The sequence below is a fragment of the Phaseolus vulgaris genome, chromosome 8, assembly GCF_051622355.1.
Source record: "Phaseolus vulgaris cultivar YP4 chromosome 8, ASM5162235v1, whole genome shotgun sequence".
NCBI lineage: Eukaryota > Viridiplantae > Streptophyta > Magnoliopsida > Fabales > Fabaceae > Phaseolus > Phaseolus vulgaris.
In genome coordinates, this window is record NC_143505.1 from 21,025,391 (window position 1) to 21,047,871 (window position 22,481).

Genomic DNA, 22,481 nt, shown 5'->3' on the forward strand with positions numbered 1-22,481 from the left:
CTTTGAAGAATCCGAATCATGCTCACTAACTACAATGCCCTCATGCATGTACATACTTCGTTTTGAAGGACAATTTGCAGCAATATGACCATAACCCATACATTTAAAGCATTTAGTGTTAGATGTTCTAGTGGGAGACTTAGGTCTAGATGTTGATGGCTTAGATTCCTTGGGTTTGAAAGAAGAATCTTTGGAAGGATGTTTTGAAAAAGAAGTTTTGTTTCTCCAAGACTTGGAGTAGTATCCATTATTGGAAGCATTTTTAAAAGAGTTTTTCTTAGCAAGTTGGGCTTCCACCTTCATTGCAAGATGAACTAAAGAGCCCAATGATGAATACTCTTGTAACTCAACAATGTCTTGGATATCCTTCCTAAGACCACTCACAAACCTAGCAACCATGGCTTCTTCACTTTCTTCTAATTCAATTTTAAGCACAAGCGTCTCAAGCTCCTTATAATATTCATCCACATTTAGCGTGCCTTGTTGAAACCGTTGGAGTCTCAACATGAGGTCTTTCCTAAAATGTGGGGGCACAAACCTAGCGCGCATATGATCCTTTAAAGAGTTCCAAGAGTCCACGGGAGGACCCTTGTGATAGATAATGTCCTTTACAATCCCATGCCACCATTTCATGGCATAATCACTAAACTCTAGGGTGGCTAGCTTGAGCTTATGCTCATCTTGGATCTCATGGATCTCAAAAATTTGTTCACACTTAGCCTCCCAATCTAAATACACATTTGGATCACTAGAACCATTAAAACAAGGTAGTTTGACCGAAGGAAGCTTGGACTTTGCATCATGGTAGAAGCCATTGCCGTAGTGAATTCTTTCCCCTTGGTGATGATGTCTTTGTCCATGGACTTGGGGTGGAGGTCTCCTTCTCCTATGCTCATCTTCACGGCCAACATCATTTGAAGAAGCTCTTGAAGATGGTCTATGAGAATGATGTCCATCATGGATAGAAGGAGATGGTCTAGTTTGTTTGACCTCCATCTTTTGCAATTTCTCTTCCAACCTTCTAATTGTTCTTTGAGCTTCATGTAATTCACCAAGAATTGAAGCTTTGGAAGGAGAATTCTGCTTGGAGGATGCATCACTTGAAGATCCAGCCATTTGTAATTAAAAAACAGCAAACACACAAAACAGCAAACAAGTTAAAAATTAGCAAAAACAGTGAGCTTTCCAATTGAAACTGCCGAAGTGAATTTAAGGCTGAAAAGATATCACTCTCAAAGAAATAATGTTCTTGCACCAATCTGATCTTGAGGCCTTGGAATCCTCAAATGAAATATGTCAAAGCAAGCACACCAATCTTAAGAGCAAACCACCACAAAACCAATGAAACAATAAAGACAAACAAGAAAAGGTATAAGCAAGGAAAGGTAATTGCAAAAGGAAAACTATGTGTAAGACAAACTCAAAGAGTAAGAATGAAAGACAAACAAGAAAATAAAGAACTCAATGAGAAAAGTAGGCACACAAAAGAATACCTAAGGAAAAGCACTAGAGTAGATGAAGAAAACAAAAAAAATTTAGCTACTGGAAATTTTTTTTTAATGCAAACTGTGTTTGATATTCACTGATTTAACTGGAACGTTGTAGAGCGAACTGGATTATGAAATTTATACCACAGAAACTTCAAGATGTTAACTCAAAAATGGCACTGGAATCAATTAAAAACAGTAAGCCAATTGAGAGAAATAAATTTTTTAAAATCACTGCCAGATTACCGTATTTTTTTCGGCAGGAATGTACACTTTTTTTATTTTATTTATCATTTTTTGTGTACTTCATATTTTTGAATGATTCTTTTTTCTATTCTTTTCTAACACTTTCAATATCTCAAATCCAGAATTTCAGAATTTTACAGTACGTAAATCAATTGCAATAAGGAAAAACAGTAAGCACTTTTTTCAGAAACAGAGGAATCCTAATAGGAATAAAAAAACAGGATGATGAACTAGCAAAGACATAATAGAAAATGATGTATTGGAACTTGTATAGGTCTAGAATACAAGTATGAACTCAATGCTAAAAAGAAAATGCTCAAAGGATCAACATCAATTCAGAAAAAAAATATATGACACCAAAGCAAGAAACAATCAAAACAATAAAAGTACTACTAGAAGTAATGACATATATGGAATAACATGACTAAGACAAAACTTAACAAGATTCAAAAATTAAAAGACACAACACAAATTGTAACAAGTGGAAGGAAGCTTAAGGTAAACTCTAGGAAGGATAATGCCATTCCAAAAGAGCAACCATACTCATAAGAATTATGAGTGCCATAAACCTTTCCACAAACACTTGGAGCAAAAGAAAAACAGCAAGAATACTCAATTAAAATTCTAAAACAGAAACTTAAATTGCAAGAAAAATTAAAGAGCTCTTGAAATAAAGTGCACACAACTCAACAATTAAACAAGAATGAACCTAAGACTCATGATACCACATGATGTGATTCCAATAGCACAATATGAATGATTCTTGACATTCTTAGGAATCAACTTGAGTTGGAGATAGCTTAGGCACTTTTAATAGAATTGGATCAAGGTTCTATAATCAAGAACTCACCAAAACTTGCACCAAACACCAAACTCACATGGAAGACCCATTTCTTGCCAATTGAACCGATTAAAAGATGTAAAAATGCAAATGAACCGATTAAAATGCATAACAAATGAAATGAACCGATTAAAATGCTTCAAAACTGAAATGCACCAAACAAATCCAAGGAGAAAGAAGATGAACCGATTGAAACATGAAAATAAGCAAGAACACCGAATAGAAAGCAAGAAAGGAACCTAAGACATGTTTAGGAATTCAAATAGGCACGAAAATGGAATGAGAAGATGGAGAAGAAAGAGGACTTATGTGGTTGTAGTTCTTGGTTGATGAACACGCCACTTGAAGTGTGAAGGCTCCAAGATAAGTGTGCAATGCCGCCACTTGAGAGAACCAAGGCACTCAAGATGAGACTAGGAAGAGGAGAAGACAAGTTCTCACTACACTCAATCACCAATTTGGGAGAGTTTTGATACTACAAATTCCAAATCTGAATTTTACAAAGGAAGCACCTCTATTTATAGCCTAAGGTGCTGAAAAATAGGTGGGAAATTTCAAATAAACTCATTTGAAATTCCCACCAAAAACAAGTCACATGGGAGGTGTGACCTTTTTCTACTATGACACCTCCCAAAAACTACACCTACACCTATCTACTAATACACCCCCCTAAAGGTCCTATTTAAAACCTAAAAGATGCTATAACAAAAGAGGTTTCTAAGGTTTCCCTCTAAGCACCTTCAACTAAAGACACTACAAAAAGAGAAAATAAATGTCCTCTTGCTCCCAAGGCTTTGAACATGCTTCTTGTAATCCTTTGAGGTGGACTTTGACCTCCATGGGCATCCTCCATTTGTGCCTCCACCTCTTCTTGAGCTTGATGAGTGGCCTCCATGTTCTCTTGGGCTTGATCTCCATCACATGAGGTGATTGACAATATTGCTGAAGATGAGAGCTTTGATGTATCAAATCCACATGAAGCCTGAAGCTGTGCTGCTTTCTGGGTTTGGGTTTAGTTTAAGCTGTTTAGAATCTTTGTTAAGATTAGTCCTTGAAGCCTACACAAAGCTTGATTAAATATGTTTTAAGAAACTAAGTGTTTTTCCAAGCAAAGGGAAAACAACCAGTTGATTTGTCGATATAATCGGTTGTTTGTCACTTAGTCGGCTGGAAGTTTTGAAACTGTTTTTTGAATCAGTTGTGTAACTGCTTGACTCATTCAACCAATTAAATAGTGGTTTCAACCGGTTAAATGTGTGTTTTCATACAGCTTTTTGAAAGTTGTTCAAATCTGCCTTAAACGACTTCTTTTCAAAGACTATAAATAAGGCTTTCATTCAAGTCAAAGTACACACAACAAATACAACAAGTATTGATTCAGATTTGAGAAAGAGATTTGGTTTTTGAAAGTGTTTTAAAAAAAGAGCAAGAGTGCTTTCAAGCTTTGTTGTGGTGACAAGTGTTGATCATAGGATCTCTGGTTTTGTAATTCCAGGTGTTTTCTATCCTTACTTAGTGTCTTGTAATTGTACTTCTTTTACATATTGTTTGTGTTTGAAATCTTGTAAAGAAAGAGGTTGTTCTGTCTTAAGGTGTGAAGTTTTGCAAAGGGGGTGAGTAGGCTTTGTGGGATTCAAAGTCACCTCTTTGTAGTATGTGTTTGTAATCTGTGTTGATTATTAGTGGAATTTCAGAGGTTTTTCTGAGAACTGGATGTATCTCAAGGATTAAGTGAACCAGTATAAATCTCTCTTTCTCTCAAACTCTATAACTGTTTGATATTTTCGCTGCTATAAACAACCGATTAAAACACAGTTTTAACCGATTAAAATTATGATATCTGTTTCTTTTGGATTGTTTGATTGCCTTCCTTAAGTGCTTATCTGAGTTGTTTGTTAAAGATTCATTCTAGACCAAGCATTTGCGAAAATCTTTGATAAAACAATTCACCCTTCCTCTTGTTTAAACGATCAATTCTTACAATTGGCATTAAGAGCTAGGTTCTTGAAAATTACTCAAGTCCTTGTTTCTGTTTTTAAAATTGTTTTGATGGTTGACAAAATGCCTTTTGGGGAAGGTGCTTCTATAAACAGGCCACCAATGTTTTGTGGGATTAATTACTAGTTTTGGAAGGTGAGAATGAAAATCTTTATACACTTAACTGATAAGGGTATTTGAGAGTCAATTGAAAATGGTCCCTTCATACCTCAAGTCAAGAGAGATGATGTTTTTGATGATAAACCTTCATCTGAGTGGACTGAGGCTGAAAACAAAAAAGCCAAGTTTGATTGGATAGCCAAAAACATAATAACATCTGCTTTAAGCTGTGGTGAATTTTTCAGGGTCTCACAATGAAGCTCTGTCAAGGAAATGTGGGATATCTTAGAAGTCACACATGAAGGAACAACTGATGTCAAGCGAGCTAGGAAGCATGCTTTGATTCAAGAGTATGAACTCTTCAGGATGCAAACGGGAGAATCTATATGTGATGTGCAGAAGAAGTTTTCTCACATTGTGAACCATCTTATGAGTCTTGGTAAGAAGTTTGATGAGGAGGAGCTTAACATAAAGATACTAAAGTGTCTTGATAGAACATGGTAGCCAAAAGTCATTGCCATCTCTGAATCAAAGGATCTCACCTCAATGACGGTTGCATCTCTGTTTGGTAAGCTTAGAGAGCATGAGCTTGAAATACATAGGCTTGCTGTCCAAGAGAGTGAAGACAAGCACAACAAGAGCATAACTCTTAAGGCTTGCAAGCAGCAACCAAATTCCAGTGGAAGTGAAGAGGAAAACATAAGTTTGTTATTAAGAAAATTCAGCAAATTCTTGAAGAAAAGACAAGCTTCTTAAAGGTATGGTTCAAAGAAACCTAGTGAATTTAATTCTAATAAGTATACTTGCTGTGGCTGTGGAGAACAGGGTCATATCAAGGCTGAATGTCCCAACAATGAAGTCAAAGAAAAGGGAGACTTCAAGAAGGAAAAGGGAAAAGATAAAAAGGCCTATGTAGCATGGGATGACAATGATGTCTCATTTTCAAGTTCTTCAGATGATGAGGAAGCTAATCTATGCCTTCAAGCTTTAGTAACAAGTAGCATGAGTTCCACATCATCAAGTAAAGGTAACAATTACTATCAAGTGTTTGATGCTTTTAATGAAACCCATGATGAAGCCAACCGATTGACACTTTCTCTCAATCGGTTGAAAGGTCTGAATAACTGGTTGGAAAATAGAGTTAAGTCTCTAGAGGAAGAGCTAAGCAAAACAAAAGAAGATTTTGAAAACCTGAAATTAGTTTACAAAAATTCTTCTTGCAGTTGTAAGACAAAAGCTTGTGAAAATTGTGAAATTCTTGAAAAGAAGATTCACTATCTTTTGAAAACCTTGGACAAGCTTACAATTGGAAAGTCCAATTTTGAAGATGTTCTTGCATCTTGTACCGACCAGGTCATCGGGTGTGATGACGTGTCTCGCACGTGCTCGGGGTGGGGCGTGCTCAGTGGAACACGTAGGCTAGAAAAGATGAGTGGTTCAGAGGTGGGCATAGTCGCCGATCGCTGAATTGGCGTTCTCCGATCTCTAGTGTGCGTAATCGGCGGTCACCAGAGTTACGTCACTGTCGCCGTATGAGAGTGCTAGGAGATCAGATGATCAGAGATCGCCGGAGAATGCTAGGAGATCGGGTGGTTTACGCGCCGCCGCAAGGAGCACATCGTCGGGTCTCCCAGTATGCTTAGTCAAAGCTGTTGAAGGCTTAGAAGGGTAATGTTTGCTCAAAATCACATGTGAATCTGTACCTTTCTGATGTGACTGACAATGTCAGCTTTATGGTTCATATTTGATTCATTTTTATGTTTGAAAACATCTCTCTCTGTGCCATCTTTGACCATGAACTTTGGCTATATAAGGCAATGCAATTAGTTGCTATCTCTCACACCTACAATATATTTTTTCTTCTCTTCTCTGTTTTAAGCTTTTTCTACAGTGTGCTAAAGCTTGTTTATGAGATTTTGAAATGGCTGGAACTCCTCCCTCAGTTAAGAGAATGAAATCCAGGGGTGTTAAGAGTAGTGGAAAACTGGAAGGGTGGTTTTCAGGTAATGTTGATCTCATAAACAAGTATCCACTTGAAACAACTAGAAAAAGTGTGAACACACCCAAGTTGGTCTCTTTCACTTGGATGAAACAACAAAAGATAGATTCTGTGAGAAGCATTCTCAAGGAGCAAAGACTGAGAAGATTCCTAGAGTTCACTGGGAACATATATCCAGATTTGGTGAAGGTATTTTACACTATCCTTCAATTTAGTGGTGACTCACTTACTTCACATGTTAAAGGTGTTGATATGGTCATCACAAGTGATGTATGGTCTGCTGTGATTGGGCTAAAATCCTTTGGATTGAGGATCAATAGAGGAAATCTTGGAGTTATTGAAGAGTTCAACAAAATACAATTCTACAAAGATATCTCAAGAATCCCCACTCCAAAGTGAGGAATTTTTCAGTTGGTGGACTAAAATTTGATGAAAGGCTTGTGGCTTTCATAGTTTCATGGATCCTCATACCTAGGGGGAGCAATCATTCAACTATCTCTGAAGAAGATCTCCTACTGATCTACTGTATCATGAACAAAGTGAAGATCAATTGGATTCACACAATCAAAGAACACATGCAAAAATCCATAAGGTTATGTGATTTTCATTATCCCTATGCTATTTTGATCTCTAAGTTTCTTCATTATTTTGAAGTAAATATAGAAGGAGAGCTAGCTGAGGTAATAAAGCCCTCTAGTGAGATTAATAGTGGATCCTTAAGTAAGATGGGATTTACTAAAATTGGTGGAAGATGGGTAAGCAAGGATGGTGACCAAGCTGGCCCATGTGGAACGAATGAAGATGATGAACCTGAGGAGGCAGCAATGCAAGATGAACTAGCTGCTGCAGTTTAAGAGGATGATGAAAATGACACCAACATGGGAGAAAGGATGACTACAATGTCACCTTTTGAAAGAATGATGATTAATCGTATGGACACCTTTGTTGACAATTAAAGGAACCTCTATGACATGTGTGAATCAAGATTTAGCAACATGGATACACGTTTTTCAACACTGGATGAGCAAATTGAAGAAGTCCAGAGACAGATTTTGGAACTACAATCTGAAAGAGAGGATAGTACTTCATTCTAGTTCATTGCTTTAAACTTTCTTTTTCCTTATGTTTTTTTTCCTACCATTTGTCTATTTGATGAGACAAATAGCGGGAGAAGAATTGGTTTGTGTTAGTTTTGTAATGTTCTTAATAATTGTCTTTATTAGTGCTTAGAACATTGCTGTTATAAACTGCTTTAACTGGTTTAATTTTAAAGTATGTATCAAATCCTCTGAAGATGGGAGCTTTGATGTATCAAATCCACATGAAGCCTGAAGCTGTGCTGCTTTCTGGGTTTGGGTTTAGTTTAAGCTGTTTAGAATCTTTGTTAAGATCAATCCTTGAAGCCTACACAAAGCTTGATTAAATCTATTTTAAGAAACTAAGTGTTTTTCCAAGCAAAGGGAAAACAACCGGTTGATTTGTCGATATAATTGGTTGTTTGTCACTTAGCTGGCTGGAAGTTTTGAAACTGTTTTTTGAATCAGCTGTGTAATTGCTTGAATCATTCAACCGGTTAAATGTGTGTTTTCATAACAACTTTTTGAAAACTTGTTTTAACTGATTCAGTTGTTCAAATATGCCTTAAACGGCTGCTTTTCAAAGACTATAAATAAGGCTTTCATTCAAATCAAAGTACACACAACAAATACAACAAGTATTGATTCAGATTTGAGAAAGAGATTTGGTTTTTGAAAGTGTTTTAAAAAAAAAAGCAAGAGTGCTTTCAAGCTTTGCTGTGGTGACAAGTGCTGATCATAGGATCTTTGGTTCTGTAATTCCAGGTGTTTTCTATCCTTACTTAGTGTCTTGTAATTGTACTTCTTTTACATACTGTTTGTGTTTGAAATCTTGTAAGGATAGATGTTGTTCTGTCTTGAGGTGTGAAGTTTTGCAAAGGGGGTGAGTAGGCTTTGTGGGATTCAAAATCACCTCTTTGTGGTGTGTGTTTGTAATATGTGTTGATTACTAGTGGAATCTCAGAGGTTTGTCTGAGAACTGGATGTATCTCAAGGATTGAGTGAACCAGTATAAACCTTGTGTGGAAATCTCTCTTTCTCTCAAACTCTATAACTGTTTGATATTTTCGCTACTATAAACAACCAATTAAAACACAGTTTTAACCGGTTAAAATTTTGATATCTGTTTCTTTTGGATTGTTTGATTGCCTTCCTTACGTGCTTATATGAGTTGTTTGTTAAAGATTCATTCTAGACCAAGCATTTGCGAAAATCTTTTATAAAAGAATTCACCCCCCTCTTGTTTAAGCCATCAATTCTTACAAATATGAGTGAACCGCTTTTGCACATCCGTAGTTGATTCTCCTTTGAGCATTCTGAACATCTCATAATCTTTGATTAGAGTATGTTTCCTTGCCCTTTTTACATCGTTTGTTCCTTCATGAGTTACTTCTAGAGTATCCCACATCTGCTTAGAAGATCCGCATTGAGAGACCCTAAAAAACTCATCAGAATTTAAGGCAAAGGTGATAATATTTTTTGCAATGCAATCAAACTTTTCTCTTTTGTTTTCTGCATTAGTCCATTGGGACCAAGGCTTTTCAATAAAAACACGATCCTTTTCAAACTTAGGAATAAAAGGGTCATTTTCAACTGCATCCCATATCCCTCTATCAAGAGATTCAACAAAGATCTTCATACGTACCTTCCAAAATTGGTAATTCAAACCACAAAACAAAGGTGGTATGTTTATTGATGTACCCTCCCCAAAGGATAATTTTTCAGCAATAAAAAAAGGACTTTTAGGATCAAACTTGAGTATTTTTCAAGTACCAAGATCTGATGCCAATTGTTAGAATATATGGCCTTAAACAAAAGGGGGGGGGGGGTGAATTGTTTATGAAATATTTTCGCAAACTTTGAAGGTATAATGAAGTTCAAAGCAGAATCACAGATATAGAAATCCAGAAAGCAATCAATTAAAATTGTTTAAGTTGATTTACAAAAAATCAACCGGTTGTTTTTGCGATTCAACCAGTTGTTTATATCAACTGAATTGAAAACAACTTAAAAGTAGAATTTAAATGAGTTCAGGGTAAGAGAAAAACATACAAGCAATTTATACTGGTTCTCTCTTATACCAAGAGCTATATCCAGTCCCCAAAAACCACTGGTATCTACTATGCAATCAAAATCCATATTACAAACACACCTGATGGAAGAGGGCCAAGCACCAACCCAAAGGAGAGCCAAACATCAAGACATATTGGGCCAACTACAAGGGCCATGACTAAGAGGCTTGATGAGGATTGGAAAACTGCTACTGATGGCAGAGAAACTTACCTCTACATGTTCCACGAGGTCCAAAATCAAGCGTAGCATAGTCTTTAAATTCTTGTCAAAGTAGCATAGGAATTTCTTTTGTAAAATTATTTAATTTGTAATTAGGTTGAATATTGGCTTCTAAAAACCAACCTAAGTTAGATTAGGGTTTCTAGAAACACCTAATCTAACTAAGGCAGGTCATTTAGACCTAATGGCATCACATGAGACACACCCTGTCACACTTGCCATGTGAGCTACCATTAGGCGCAAACTTTCAACTCATTAGGTTTTGAATTTCCCACCATTTTGTCTTGGCCATTTCCGGTCCTCCTTGGCTATAAAAGGACGAGCCTACCTCATGTTTTCACAAGATTAATTCATTAGTGAAATGCTGCCAATTTTGTGCCATTCTCACTCCTTGCCTAAGACTTCTTAGAATTAGGCTTTTAATCTTCAAACCGTCACCTTCCAAGTGAGATGGCCTCACCACTCACTCTTCATACTTAGCATGCACCTTCAAGGAGTACAACTCTCTACGTGAGATCCTTGTTCCTCCATCAATCCATGGAGCTTCCGCAAATTCACTCAAAAACCGCAAAGAAGAAGGCACAAATGCATCATTTGGTATCAAAGCTATGGTTCTACAAGAGTTAAGTGTCTTCTTTCATTTTAATTTGTGTGTTCTTCTTATTTCTGTGTTGTTCTTCACTTCTTCATGTTGTCTTGCTGTTTTTTGCATTTTAATTTGATTTAGGTGTTGTTTGAAGAAATTCAATCGGTGCATTGTGTTCAAATTGTTCTTGAGCTTCTAATTTTCACATTTGTGTAGGAATCTATATAGAATTGTGTTGCTGTTTTGTTTTTAGGTTGTTTGAGTTGTATGCAATTATATTCGGTTCATTATATGTGTCTTGAGTCATTTTAATTTCTGAATCCTATTATGTTTTGTCTAAGTCATGTTTCTCCTAATTTGTCATCAATTCCATGTAGTGCTGAATACGTTGATAATTTCGGTTTCTTGATTTGATTTGAGTCCAGATTTATATTTCTGTGTTTGTTGATCCTTTGGTGCATTTTTCTTTTAGTTTGAGTTCATATTTGTGTGCTAGATCCATACAAATTCATATACATCTACTCCATTGTGTTTTTGAAGTTTCTTATTCTGTTTTTAAATTCTAGAATTAAGATTACTCTATTTTTCAAATTCTGTGCTGGCTGTTTTTTTGTTATGAATTTTAAATACGTTGGAGAAAAATTATGAAAATCTGGATTTATACAGTTTGATGTGTTAGAAAATCAAGAAAAAAATAATCAGATGAAAAGACAAAATAGAGAAAAAATGATAAATAAAACAAAAAAAAGAGTGCATCATGGCGCCAAAATATACGGTAGTTGGACAATAATTTTGAAAAATTTATCACAATTATTTGGTGCATAGTTTTGGTGTGATTCTAGCGCCAAAAGTTTTCTAAGAAATTGAACCGTTTGTGGTTAAAATTTCAGAAGCAAATTCATAATATCCAGCTCAGCATAAATATTTTAAGTCACGCTTTGTGAACCTGAATTTTCAAGTAGTGCTGTTTTGGTTTTTCTAATCAATTCTAGAGCCTTTCTTTAGGTTCCTTTTGTGTGTTATCCTTTGTTGAGTGCCTATTTTTATTTGCTTGTCCAATATCATTCAGAACTCTTTCTAAAGTTGTTTCATATAACTCAAATCCATTTGCTGTAGTCCTGTTTTAAAATTTAAATTTTTTCTTGCTTTCATTTCTTGACCTCTAAATTGTTGGTGGATAAAATACAATTGGTGCTTGTTAAGTGGAATTGACTTTGTGGTGAGTCTATCTCTACTTAGTAGGTACTGTTTTGGAGATTTTAATTGTCTAATCATAAGAGGTTAAGGCAAGGAGCTGCAGAAAAATACAAATACAAACACATACACTTTGGAGAACACAACAAAGAAGAGCAATTACAAGCCAAGGAGTGCATAGTATAGAAATCTGAATTTTATTTTGCGTAATTGAATTTCTTTGTATTTCTTTGAGTTGTAATTACATTCAACCTTGATTAATTAGTGGATTAATTGCATGTAGACGGTGAGTGTGTCTTCAATGGCTCCAAGTGTCTAGAAGCCTCACCCTAGGAATCGTCTAGTTTAAAGCTTTGTAGTTAGCAATCTTTAAATTTTGCTTAGATAATTGCTTTACGTTAATTACTTGTTTAAGCATTGCTTATTTGCTTTGTTTTCTTAATTGCTTTGCATTGTTTTCCTTTGCATAAAATTGACTTTTCATTCTTCATTGTGATATAAGTAATTTACTTAGAAAAAGATTTGTGTGAAGTTTTTGAGGGATAGATTTTGGGAAGGAAAGACTTGGTACTTAAGAAGTCCTAGTTGTTGAAGATGGTTGTTGCCCCTTCAAGACATGTGTTTGATGAAGACTTTTACGTATAATTCATGTATATTTCCTTTTGCTTTAAAAATGTCTTAGGTAGTGTTTAGAGGTTGTAAAAATAAATCTATTCTTTTCTAAATAAACAAATTCTTTTTTAAACTAATGCTTTGGCTAAGTCTTGTGAAAATTAGATTTTGTGCATGAAGTATTTTGACTAAGTCTTCTACCTTTCAAAACGACTGTGTTCTAATAGTTAAGCTTTTTCTGTTATCGTTTTGAAAAATAAATCTGTTCATTTGTAAATGAATGGATTCTTTTTTACTCTGGTCCCATGTCTATCTTAAACAATTTTCAGTTTGTTCCTGCACCAGAATGGCTGACTAAGTCTCCTCACATAACAGATTCTCTAACTGCTTTTGAAAATAAATCTGTTCATTTTATTTTCAATCGGTTCCTTTTATAACAACTTTAAATGTTTTTCAAAAATTTGTTATAAGTTGGTTTTCTATAAAAAGAAAACTTGTTTCTGTGCTTAACAATCAATCATACAATTGAGAAAACAAGTTTTGCATTAGAGAATTAAGGTTTTACAAAGAATTAGCATTTGTTCTTGAAAGATTTCGAAAATCAAAAGTGTGCTTGTTCTTGTTGGGTTTCAAAGCTTGGTGAGAGGTGCTGCTACTGTTTAAGCGATCTGTTCTACTGGTTTAAGGCAGATTTCTGCATCCTCTATCAGGTGTATTCGTTTCACATTTCATTTCTTGTAAAAGTGTGGTTGTAAACTCTTCTTGATAGGGTTTCTTGAAGAGTGTGTATGCTGAAATAGGGTTTTTCAGCAAGTGTACCAAAGTTCTTTAGGGTTCAAGAACAGTGGTGTTTGTGTTTGTTTGAATTGTGATTTAGTGAATTTCACCTTGGTTTAGGTGAAGACTGGATGTAGCTCATTGGAATGAACCAGTATAATTACCTTGTGTTCATTCTCCCTTAATCTCTGCACTTAAATATCTGCATATTTGTTAAACTGTCAAGAAATAAATCTGTTCAATTAATAATAAATCTGTTCTTTCTGGGATTGTTTCATACTGTTCTAAATTTCTGGAAAAACTGTTTGATTCTGAAGAGAACATCTATAATCTGTTAAAAGCCACTGGAACAGATTGATTGTGATAGGTTACTCAATTAATTGTCAAGCTATCAATTGAACCTTAATCACTTGCTTAAAATTGAAGCTTGTTATTTTGTGATTCACTGTTTTTCTTCCTAATATCAGGGTGTGTGTATCTGGAAAATCAATCTGCATAATCTCGTGATTAACTTGGCTGTATAAACGTTTTCAAACACAAACAGTGCCAAAATAAATATGTTCATTTCCAAATAAATCGATTTATTTTCTGTAAACTGTGATAAATACTGATTCTGCGAGAAATTTTTAAAAGGTCAATTCACCCCCCTCTTGAACTTTGGCACTATTAAACCCAACAATTGGTATCAAGAGCTAGGAATTGTATTTTAATCAAGTTTGTTTGCAATAATGTCTGAGTTTAAAGTGCTTTTTGCTGAGGGATCTGCTGTTAATAGACCACCTATGTTCAATGGAATGAATTATGCATTTTGGAAAATTAGAATGCGAATTTTCATGGAATCTATTGATGCATTAATTTGGGAAGCTGTGGTCCATAGACCCTATGTGCCAATGTAGGTTGTCAAGGATGAAGAAGTGGTAAAGCCAAGATCTAAATGGAATGAGACCGAAAGGAGGAAGGCTCAATATGATCTTGTGGCCAAGAACATCATAACCTCTGCATTAACAATGGATGAGTTCTTCAGGATATCCCAATGTAATTCAGCTAAGGAGATGTGGGAGGTCTTAGAAGTCACTCATGAGGGTACTGAAGATGTGAAGAGGTCAAGAAAACATTCTCTCGTCCAAGAATATGAATTGTTTAGAATGCAACCCGAGGAGAGCATTGCTGATGTGCAGAAAAGGTTCACTCATATTGTGAATCACCTTACTAGTTTGGGAAAAGAATTTGACAGAGAGGAACTCAACATAAAGGTATTGAAGTGCCTCGACAGAAGCTGGCAACCAAAGGTGACTGCCATATCAGAAAGTCGTGATCTGTCAAAGCTGGGAACTGCTGCACTCTTTTGGAAAGCTAATGGAGCATGAGCTAGAGCTCAAGAGACTCAAAGAGCAGGAAACAACAGAAAGAAAACCCAAAGGGCTTGCACTGAAAGCAAGTGAACAAAATGAGATCAAGAAGGAAAAAGAAGATGCTGAAAATGATGAAACAATCAGTCTTCTTACAAAGAGATTCAGCAAATTCTTGAAGAAGAAGAGCAGAGATAGGAACCAGCAGAAAAAAAGGTATCCTAAATCTAATGACTCAAATTCCTCTAACTATACTTGCTTTGGCTATGGCAAAACAGGGCACATCAAAATGGACTGTCCAAACAATCAAGCAAAGGACAAATCTGCCAGCAAGAAAGTTGAAAGGAGCAAGAGGAGAAGAGCTTACATCTCATGGGAAGAAAATGAAGTATCTTCAACCAGCAGCTCTTCAACTGAGAATGAGGAAAACAATATGTGCTTCATGATGAAGGATGGGGAGTCAATCTCTGATTCAATAAGCAACAAGAAAAATCAGTGGTACTTGGACAGTGGGTGCTCCAAGCATATGACTGGAGATCTTACAAAATTCACTAGCTTGAAGCTCAAAGCAGAGGGACATGTAACCTATGGTGATAATAACCGAGGAAAGATTTTGGGCAGAGGCACTGTTGGAACAGGGAATTTAACCACTATTGAGAATGTGCTTTATGTAGAAGGACTCAAGCATAGCCTTCTTAGCATAAGTCAACTTTGTGACAAAGGATACAAGGTGAACTTTAAGTCAAAGGGCTACACAATCTCAAGTGATTCATCTGGTAAAGTGTTGTTTACTGGTAAGAGAGTGAATAACATATATCTTTTGAATATCATGGAAACTAACTCTTCAAATGAGTGTTTGCTGTCTAGAAGTGACGAGTCTTGGCTGTGGCACATGTGGTTAGCTCATATACACCTAATCACTTAAATAAACTGAAATCTAAAGATCTAGTTTCTGGTTACCTAACATTAAATTTCAGGATAACAGGCTTTGCGATGCTTGTGTGAAAGGTAAACAAATCAGATCCTCTTTCACTTTAAAAGATATTATTTCTACAAAAAATCCATTGGATGTATTACATGTGGACTTATTTGGACCATCTAGAGTTGCTAGCTTGGCTGGAAATTTGTATGCTTTAGTTGTTGTGGATGACTACTCTAGATTTACATGGACTTTGTTTCTTGCACATAAAAATGATGCTTACATTGCTTTTAAGAAATTAGCAAAGGTTCTGCAAAATGAAAATGGTTGCTGCATAAAATCAATTCGAAGTGATCATGGGGGAGAGTTTCAGAATGCTAGATTTGAGAGGTTTTGTGAGAAGCATGGGATATCACACACCTTTTTAGCCCCTAGGACTCCCCAACAAAACGGTGTAGTTGAAAGGAAAAACAGATCATTAGAGGAACTAGCTAGAACTATGTTAAATGAATCTAAGCTTCCTAAGTATTTTTGGGCAACTGCAGTCTATATTGCAGCTTATGTGTTAAATAGAACCTTAAGTAGACCCATCCTTAAGAAAACTCCATATGAATTGTATAAGGGCAGAAAACCTAGTGTGAGCCACCTTAGAGTTTTTGGGTGTAAATGCTTTGTATTGAATAATGGCAAAGAAAATCTGGGTAAGTTTGATGCTAAATGTGATGAAGGTGTGCACATTGGTTAATGCTTTGAATGGTCATGCATATAGAGTCTTCAATAAAAGGTTGCTCATAGTAGAAGAATCAATGCATGTTGTTTTTGATGAAACTGATCATAGCATATCTAAAACTGCTGCTGATGACCTTGACAGTAATGAATTTAAATCTGTTTTAAATCAATATGAATCGATTCATTTTGATACTGCTGATACACATGCTATGCAAGAATCTACTGTGTCTGCAGGTTTGCCAAAAGAGTGGAAAACCCCTAGAGACCTAACCCTTGACAATGTCATTGGGAACATTGAGAAAGGAGTGCCAACTAGAAAATCCTTGACTAACTTCTGTGAAACAATGGCCTTTGTATCTCAAGTGGAACCCAAGAATCTGAATGAAGCTCTTAAAGACATCAACTGGATTTTAGACATGCAAGAGGAACTGAATCAATTTGCTCTTAATGAGGTCTGGACTCTTGTTCCTAGAATACCTGAGATGAATATAATTGGAACAAAATGCGTATTCAGAAACAAGATGGATGAGCATGGAGTGATTACCAAAAACAAGGCTAGGCTAGTAGCTAAAGGGTACAATCAAGAAGAAGGGATAAACTACGATGAGACATATGCACCAGTGGCTCGGCTAGAAGCTGTTAGATTGCTGCTTGCCTTCTCCTGCATCAAAGGGTTCAAGCTATTTCAAATGGATGTGAAGAGTGCCTTCTTGAATGGTTATATAAATGAAGAGGTATTTGTTTCACAACCACCAGGTTTTGAAGACCATCAACATCCAGAATACGTGTTCAAACTCAAAAAGGCTCTCTATGGGCTCAAGCAAGTTCCTAGGCAATGGTATGAGAGGCTAAGTGATTTCCTCACCTCACAAGGCTATGACAGAGGCCCATCAGATAAGACCTTGTTCATCAAGAAGAAAGGGGATGACACAATTCTAGTACAAGTATATGTGGATGATATCATTTTTGGATCAAACAATGAAGAATTGTGTGAAACTTTTGTTGAAATCATGAAGAGTGAGTTTGAAATGTCAATGATGGGTGAGTTGAACTATTTTCTAGGCTTACAGGTCAAACAACTCAAGGATGGCATTTTCTTGAATCAAGCTAAGTATTGCAAGGATCTGCTGAGGAAATTTGAAATGGACAAGTGCAAACCAATCATCACACCCTTCTCAACTAGCTGTCACTTGGATCATGATGAAGCTGGAATTTTTGTTGATGAAACCAAATACAGAGGACTCATAGGATCTCTATTGTATCTCACTGTCAGCAGGCCAGACATAATGTTTGCAGTGTGCATGTGTGCTCGGTTTCAATCTGCTCCTAAAGAATCACACTACAATGCTGCCAAAAGGATTTTGAAGTATTTGCAAGGAACGAAAGTTGGCTTATGGTATCCAGGTAACATTTCAGTAAGTTTAACTGGATATTCTGATTCAGATTTTGCAGGTTGCAAAATTGATAGGAAGAGCACAAGTGGAACCTGTCACTTGCTTGGATCAAGCTTCATCTCATGGCAATGCAAAAAGCAGGCTTGTGTAACTCTCTCCACGGCTGAAGCAAAGTACATTGCAACAGGGAGTTGTTGTGCTCAAACTATATGGCTAAGACAACAATTAAATGATTTTGGTATCTTACTTAACCATATACCTCTGCTGTGTGATAACACAAGTGCAATCAACTTAACCAAAAATCCTATCATGCATTCAAGAACCAAACACATTGAAATTAGGCATCATTTCCTAAGGGAACACATTTCAAATGGAACATGTGATATTAAATTCATTGGTACAGATTTACAGCTTGCTGATTTGTTCACAAAACCATTGGCTAAAGATAGGTTTAATTTTCTGCTTAATGAATTGGGTATTATAAATGTCAATTGTGCGTAGCAGTGAAAAATTAAATTTGTTTATTCGTAATTGAATGTGTTTATTTTTGGTACCGATATGCATTGATGATTAGGAAAGAGAAATTCTGATCTTTGACTACTTGACTGACTTAGTGGGCATTAACCTCTGTACCTTTGACGGTTTTGGTCATGGTTATGTAATTGATTTGATGGTTTGGGTGCTCAATGAAGGTATGAGTTGTGTGCATCGTGACCGTAAATATTTGCTGCATATTTTCAAAGATTCTCTGCACAATTTCGGAGCATAAAATCTTCATGCATATCCATTCATAACTGCCATATCAACCTATTCATTTCTCAATATAAATCTGTGTGAAAATCTGCTACCCACATTGGCTATCCATTTTCGGTTCTCACCATTTGAAACAAGAGAAAATTCTGGTTCAACCATGGCTTCTTCTTCAAGACAGAAACAGAAAAATAAGGGCAAGCAAAGCACCTTTCAAGGTGTGCTAGAAGGTTGGTTCGCTGGAAATGAAGAAGGTATCAATGCCTACATCCACGAGACAAGCAGAAAGCAGATTAATATACCCAAGGTGCTTGATTTCAACTGGCTGAAATCAAAAAAATTGGCAGAAACAAGGGCTGTATTGAAGCACCAGAAACTGAAAAACCTGCTGGATTTAACGGGTAATGTATATCCTGATTTAGTTAAGGTGTTTTATACTAATCTAACCTTGGATGGAAAGAACATTGTCTCCTATGTGAAAGGGATCAAAATGAAGATCACAAGTGATGTTTGGAATTCTGTGGCTGGAATCAAGTATGCTGGACTGAAAGTGGGAAAAGGAAACACCAGTGGGATTCAAGAATTCAATAAACTGCAATACTACAAGAGCTGTATGAGGAACCCTACCCAGAGCATAAGCAGATTCCATGCAGGTCATTTGAATCTTACACCACGTCTTGTTGCCTACATTATAGCATGGCAACTCATCTCAAGAGGTACAAATCATGTTGTTTTACATGAAGAGGATTTAATCCTTTTATATTGCATCATGAACCAGATTAAGGTAAACTGGGTTTTTATCATCAATGAACATATGCTGAAATCCAAAAGGTTGGCTGATTATCACTTTCCTTATGCTATACTTGTTTCAAAATTGATTGATTTCTTTGGTGTTGATGCTTCAAATGAGAGAAACGAACCCATCAAGGCTGTAAGTGAGATTGACAATTCAACTCTCACAAAAATGGGATTTCACAAAATAGAGGACAATTAGGTGGTTCTCAAAGGCAAGAATCCTCAAGAAGAACATGGAGCCTCAAATCTCAACAATGAAGATGAGGATGAAGCTGTTCTCATGGAGGATGACACAGTTCAAGCAGTAGAACACTCGTGTTATGTTATCCATCACTCCTATGGGAAAGAGCAATCTGCTGGTCATGCTGGAAGTCATAGGACAAGCTCTCCATCTGCAGAAGTCAAAGGAGACTCACCTGCTCCCCAATCAGTGCATGAAGAGGCTGCTGCAACTCATCAGAATGCCATTGTTGCCTATCAAACTCCAGAATACTGAGGTGAACCATTATCCATGTTTGAAAGGCAAGTTTTGTATCGCCTTGATGTCATGACTGCAGAACAGAGGGCATATTTTGAGACCACTCAAGCAAGGTTTCAGCACCTTGATGATCAAATTGAAGGAGTTCAGGCGCAGCTTGCAGAACTATACTACAAGGATTAGAAGTATCTTGCTTTCCATGCTTTCTTTTATTAGTGTTTTAAAATTCTGTAATGCTGAACAATTTGTCTTTATTTTCTAGATTGTTATGGTTATGTTTTTGTTTTATCCTCTCTATGCTTATATGATGTTGGATGAATCCAAAGGGGGAGAAAAATAGCTCACCATGCTAGGTGAAGCTAGATGAAACAGGAAGTTAAATTCTGCACCTTAAAACCATTTCACATGTTATGCAATGTTCTGTTTTTTCTGGTTTAGTATTTGGTGCAGTACAGGTTCTTAAAGCAATAGAGCTATGGAGATTTGTCTCCATCAAACAAGGGGAGATTGTTGAAGATGGTTGCTGCCCCTTCAAGACATGTGTTTGTGTAGTGTTTAGAGGTTGTTTAAGAGTAGGCTTTTTGCTGAGTAACTCACCTCCTAACCCCTGGCCATGTGATAAGAGCAAGCACAAAATTTCTTAAACTGTTTTCCACATGTTTTACGAAAAAACACGTTTACTGCATAAAAATAAATATGTTCTTTTCTAAATAAACAGATTCTTTTTTAAACTGATGCTTTGGCTAAGTCTTGTGAAAAGTAGATTTTGTGCATCAAGTATTTTGACTAAGTCTTCTACCTTTCAAAACGACTGTGTTCTAATAGTTAAGCTTTTTCTGTTATAGTTCTGAAAAATAAATTTGTTCATCTGTAAATGAATGGATTCTTTTTGACTCTGGTGCCATGTCTATCTTAAACGATTTTCAGTTTGTTCCTGCACCAGAATGGCTGACTAAGTCTCCTCACATAACAGATTCTGTAACTGCTTTTGAAAATAAATCTGTTCATTTTATTTTCAATCGGTTCTTTTTATAACAACTTTAACTATTTTTCAAAAATCTGTTATAAGTTGGTTTTCTATAAAAAGAAAACTTGTTTCTGTGCTTAACAATCAATCATACAATTGAGAAAACAAGTTTTGCATCAGAGAATTAAGGTTTTACAAAGAATTAGCATTTGTTCTTGAAAGATTTCGAAAATCAAAAGTGTGCTTGTTCTTGTTTGGTTTCAAAGCTTGGTGAGAGGTGCTGCTACTGTTTAAGCGATCTGTTCTACTGGTTTAAGGCAGATTTCTGCATCCTCTATCAGGTGTATTCGTTTCACATTTCATTTCTTGTAAAAGTGTGGTTGTAAACTCTTCTTGATAGGGTTTCTTGAAGAGTGTGTATGCTGAAATAGGGTTTTTCAGCAAGTGTACCAAAGTTCTTTAGGGTTCAAGAACAGTGGTGTTTGTGTTTGTTTGAATTGTGATTTAGTGAATTTCACCTTGGTTTAGGTGAAGACTGGATGTAGCTCATTGGAGTGAACAAGTATAATTGCCTTGTGTTCATTCTCCCTTAATCTCTGCACTTAAATTTCTGCATATTTGTTAAACTGTCAAGAAATAAATATGTTCAATTAATAATAAATCTGTTCTTTCTGGGCTTGTTTCATACTGTTCTTAATTTCTAGAAAAACTGTTTGATTTTGAAGAGAACATCTATAATCTGTTAAAAGCCACTGGAACAGATTGATTGTGATAGGTTACTCAATTAATTGTCAAGCTATCAATTGAACCTTAATCACTTGCTTAAAATTTAATCTTGTTATTTTGTGATTCATTGTTTTTCTTCCTAATATCAGTGTGTGTGTATCTGGAAAATCAATCTGCATAATCTCGTGATTAACTTGGCTGTATAAACATTTTCAAACACAAACAGTGCCAAAATAAATCTGTTCATTTCCAAATAAATCGATTTATTTTCTGTAAACTGTGATAAATACTGATTCTGCGAGAAACTTTTAAAAGGTCAATTCACCCCCCTCTTGAACTTTGGCACTATTAAACCCAACACTAGTGACTCACCTCTCTTTCCTGGAAAGCTACCTTCACTACTTTCCTTTTCTTTTTTGAGGTAAAATACTTTTAAACACAAAGCTTTAGTCATGTCAACTCACTCTTCTAAATCTAGTGAAAGTGATATAAAGTCCATCAAATCTCTTATAAAACAATTAGGCAAGGACTTTCAATCACTCTCATATAGACAATTGGAGCATGAGGCCCAAATCAAGGAGTTGAAAATGGCTAAAGAGAAGGGTGAAAGCTCTCAAAAATCTAAAAAAATTCGTTCACATGCATCTAGTTCTCAAAATCATGATTCTTTTGGGGAAGAAAGCCATAGGATAAATGAATATTATCAACCACCCCCTAGGAGAATTAGAAGAGATAAAAGAGAACAAGAGAGCCCAAGAGAGGTTAGGGTAGATCTACCCAATTTCCATGAAAAAGAAAATGTAGAAGTCTATCTAGATTGGGAAATGAAGGTAGAACAATTATTTGCTTGCCATAGAGTAAGTGAAGAGAGAAAAGTACCCTTAGCCACTCTTAGTTTCCAAGGGAATGCTATGTATTGGTGGACATCCATAAAAAGAGAGAGACATCTTCATAGGGAACCTCCTATTAGTATTGGAATGATCTTAGGGGAGCTCTAAGACGCCGCCATATACTCTCCTATTATAATAGGGAGTTGATGAACAAGCTCCAAAGACTCCAATTGTTCCGGACGGTTGACCTGGGTCGTCTTTATGAGTGGCTTGTCCCCACGAGCTAGAGCACCTTCGTTCTGCCTTGTCTACGAGTACCTGAAAAAGAAGAACAAAG